Raw genomic sequence first — 4993 nt, forward strand, 5'->3', positions numbered from 1 at the left:
ACCATTAATAAAACATATCTCAGGAGCAGCAGCCTGGCTCATCATTTCATTCTCACCACCCTGAAATTCACCTTTGCCTATTTATGTTCCCACCTCTGGCCTCACAGCCGCCCGTTAGGTAAACGCACTTTTAAAGTTGTAATGTCACTTGACAGTCCCGGAACACAGCCTGACGGGTCACATTGCTGGGTCATTAAAAGCAATTTTTGATTACGTGACGTTCCAGCCCTCACGAGACTGCAGTTCAAACACACCTTTGACACCGGGCACCACAGTGCGAGAACTGCCGTTGACAAAGATTGGCTGAATTAGCCTGTTTGATAGTCCCTTAGACAGCTTTTCCTCATTCATCAACAAATCATCCAACATAACAGACAAGGGTCAATGTGTCGGACATATCACAACATTTTTTTCTGTACCCCTGCGCAACACCGCACATTTGATAAACGGTCATCCACTGACGGCCCAACCGTAACCGATAGCCGTCAGCGGATCATACAAACACAGGCACGACAGACGACGGTATTGCCGACGATCACGCGTCAGCCTTGCTTCCAGGTCATTACGAAAACAAAGAGTCAATGTTCAGCACCGCGCACGCATCCAGCAATTACTGAAAGAGGCAAACCATTTACCGAGCGTCACCGATAGCAGACGATAACCGACCAATCAACCATTGTCATATCTCAAAAAATGCCTGACCCCAGCAGCACAACGCCGCCTGAACGAGCCCATGCCCACTGTTCTCCAACGGTGATACCCGGATTACGTCACATGAGCATTCTTTGAGGTTCATTTAACTCGCGAGCTTGGTCAACACAATATACACGATCAACGTAAATCTTCATTTTTTTCGAAAAAAATAATATGTATAGAGCAGAAGCATACCGCCAGCGAGTACGGTCATGGGGAAGATGCCGAAGATTACCGTCATTCTGGCCTGAAGAATACAATTGCAGTACAGCAGACCAGCAATCACGCTAGTCGTCATATTCACATACAGCAGCGTCATGGCTGACCGTGCCCCTAAGCTCAACAGCGTCGCCTCGTCGAGCGTTAAACAACTTTACCGATGAAAGAAATATGAAGTGTTGTCAGCGAGATCCAACGAGCCAGTTTGCAGAACAGGAATGGTTTCGACAGCGTATAGCAGGCCATATCAAAGCTCGGTCATTCCCTACCCAACCAGTCCAGCAACAACAGCCAGTCCGCTGTTTCATCGATCCGGTACTTCGAACATATTGGCAAATGCCAAGATTTATAATCAGGCGCGATCGCTGATGACGGTTGCCGGCAGTCCACAACGAAGCCAACACCCGCAACCGCAGCCGGGCCCGCTGACCCACGCAGCGACCAATCCCCGGTCACATCGTAACGGATAGCACCACCACGGCCGTCGATGGGACCTGGCGAGCAGGTCTCAAGCGAGCCACAACCAGAGATCCCACCACCATGCCGAGCAACCACATGGGTCAAACCCCATACTTTCTCATCTCACTGCTGATCATCTGTCGTTCAATCTCCACCATAAGCTCAATAAAGAGTTGCTGAAATCTGTTATCTATCCATCGTCTCAGTACAAAATCTTTCAAAACGTTAGCTATTGCAGGCCAGCCAGTCCCAATTGTCATCAATATCCACGTATCGAGAAGTTTCAATCTGGTCAGTCCCCATGACCACCTTTCATTTGATATCGGCCCAGCCTGAAGCCTGAACGCGATGGCTTGCAGTTCAGAGTGAAGCAAAACCACACCCTAATGAACCTGAGCTCAATACAACGAAGAATAAATGAACAGTCCAGATCCAAACCGTTGCGAGCCTGAGCGACGACTGAGGCCAAACAAGAAGGCTGAAGACATGCTGTGGCAGCACCACTGAACCTCTGTCCACCCATGTGGCCTTGAAGTTGTGTTGATTATTAATTTTTAAAAACATGCATCGGCAAACAGCATGAAGATCTTCCCGGCGACAGCTGTTATTCCACAACCCGCTTTGTATTAACAAACCAGCTGTTTACCGGTGTGACCATGTCCTCTCTTTCCATAAAGAGAGGTCTGGCGCGCAATACTGTTGGTCTAACAGCAGAATGCCATCGCCACCGCTGAGTGACGGGTTCACACGGCCCCGTGCCTGCGCCGAACAGCAATACGCTCCTCGCAGGCGTTCAAAACTTAATCTGTCGATCAACTATTGCAACGAATACAGCCGTAATCCCAGGCAGGCCATCCAGCCCATCAGGTTACCATGGGGCTCATAGAAAGATTATCGCCACACGCGCGCAACAACAGGGCAGAAGGAAGAATAGGCGGGTCCTCAGCCTGTCTTCTGTTTGAAAATGACGGAATGATGAGGTCCAGCTAGTTGGGAGCCTCAACAAAGCTTACACAGCCTCACGGTGCCAGCGCTGGAATACTGATGACAAACAGGTCCTCATCTAACTGGTCGGTCATCTACCCCGGCTCATTTCCTCACTCTCTCAATAACCCGGAAAATGGCGACTGCACTGGCTCAGCTCAAAAATTTCACCCATTTCACCTCAGAAACCCTCATTATTTTACTGGACAACATGAACACGAATATTTTGTCCATCGTCATCCGGGGCCAGTGGCCCGAGCCTCGATTCCTGCCGACTCTGGCAACTGCAAACAGCAGCCCTTCAACACAACGAACCTCAATACCCCCACACCCATATAGGGGTTGTGGTTATAACTAATTTTCATATCTACGATTATTTAGTCTATTAGTATCTGGCCTCTTACGTAGAGTAGTTGTATCTTTGCCAAAAAAATTAGTTCAAGTCTCAGCTCATTCAGAAAAAGAATACAGGGGAATTGAAATATTAACTCTCTATTTGTGTGTCCATGCATCTTCTTGATGTGATTTTTTCTTTTGTTAAAACATAAACCAGCTACCTTGCAATGAAAGAGTTGACATTTCATTCTTCAAATCAAAAGTGATGGTTAATATATACAAACCAACATAAAGATCCTTGTAATTATTTTTATTACTCCTTTCAAAGAAATAAACAAAAATAACGTAAACTAGAAAAAGATGGTAAAAAGTCAAATAAAAATTAAGTGGCATGTTGGTTTCGATTAAGACATGGGAAGCCTTTTCATTTATAGCTTGAACCCTTACCAAAATGAGTTGATTAGGGAAGGTCCTTGATGGGAAACAATTGAAGTATTATTTGTTTGTCTCTATGCAAACCAAAGAAAATAGGTAAGTCCTTGATGGAAATTAAAGTTATTAAATTTCCATCTTGCTTTCTTTTCAATATAAATTTTCATTATTTCTTTAGAAATTAACTCAATTTCAATAGTATATATAAAAGTGAATAACATTAAGGTACCCTCGTAAAAAATCATACCACTTGTATACTATTACAAATGCTTTATCTAAAAATAATTTATGCCTATTATCAAAAATATAGTTTGATTGAGACAAGGAGAGGCTTGAAGTTAATTTTTAATTGAAGTTGTATAAAAATAATTATAAATAATTTATAGAAGTATATCGATAAATATCAGTCCAAGCAACCAAAACAAAAGTAGACTATATAAATAATATATTATTTTTGAAGGCAAATATGGAAAGAGAAAGAGAGAACATCTACTTTGCCACCTTTCAATATTAAAATGGAGGTGATGTAATATTATTATAATAATTATTATTATTATTATATTTTTTACTTTTGTGTTTAACTTTGATCTATTTGTTTTGTTTTACTAGTTAGCTTTGTTTTTGTTATTTATTTGTTTGTTTTTTTTAATGGTTAACATGTTGCATTGCTTCAGCTTGCAGTCTGACATTGCCTACCCTTTCAGTATTATTTTTATTCATCATTCATCTTTCTTGTGTTGTTATTTTTTTAATGTGTCATTATTTTTGTGATATTGCTATTATAACTTTGGTTTTATGATTTGATTATATATACTCTTTCATATATATATATATATATATATATATATATATATATATAATTATTTGTGCATATAACCTAGAGTCAAAGATTCAACTTTTTTATCTTTTAATTTCTTTTTTCCAAAAAAATTTAAGTTGAATCTTGATTAACTATCAAAATATATAAACAAATATTTTTTCCATAACATAACCATCAACATTGACTTTTTCTGTAAATTTTGACACATGTAAACATTATTAAATTTGGTCTAAAAGACTTAAGTTTAGATAAAATCACTTGGTAAAAAAAATTTAATAAATTTATTTTGTTCATTTTAACATTAGTCTTGGGTGAACCAGTGGAAAATATGGTTGAATAAAAAAGGGGCTTTTGCAGGTGTACCCCTAAAAAATTTTGAAATTACATATTTGCCCCTGAATAAAAGTTAATTGCATACATACCCTTGAATAATATACATAATTGCGTATATACCCTTGGGATTCAAATTAGTTGAAAAACCATCTATTAACAAACAACAAATATATAAAATTACCATTATACCATTGCATATATACCCTTGAAAAGTTTTTTTTAAGTTGTACAAGGGTTATTTTGGACCTTTTGTATATCTTAATCCAAGTTATAACCATAGTTAATCAAGTTTGATTATCCGAATCTAACAGTAAGGGCATATCCGCAATTACCTATATTTTTCAGGGGTATATATACAATTATGTTTTTTCGGAGGATAAATATGCAATTATAGAACTTTTGAGGGGTTTATAACCAATTCTCCCAATAAAAAAGTAAATGGAGGTTAGAGAGTGGGTAAATGGTAAATAGTGGATAGATCTAGGGGGGAAGTTTGATGTGATAGTAAATGGACCCATAATGGCAAGTGGATTGGACCCAATAACCTACACCAAACCACCAAATCAACTTATTCAATACCCTAATCTCGTCTCCTTCTACCAACCTCTCATGCTCCAAATCCATCATTTCATATCAATAACTCACAGGGTGACATCTGTAAATTCTCTGTTTTTTTTCTTTTCCATATTTGCCCTTCAAAAATAATATATTATTTAT

The sequence above is a fragment of the Dioscorea cayenensis genome, chromosome 10 (genome assembly GCF_009730915.1).
Source record: "Dioscorea cayenensis subsp. rotundata cultivar TDr96_F1 chromosome 10, TDr96_F1_v2_PseudoChromosome.rev07_lg8_w22 25.fasta, whole genome shotgun sequence".
In the NCBI taxonomy this organism is placed as follows: Eukaryota; Viridiplantae; Streptophyta; class Magnoliopsida; order Dioscoreales; family Dioscoreaceae; genus Dioscorea; species Dioscorea cayenensis.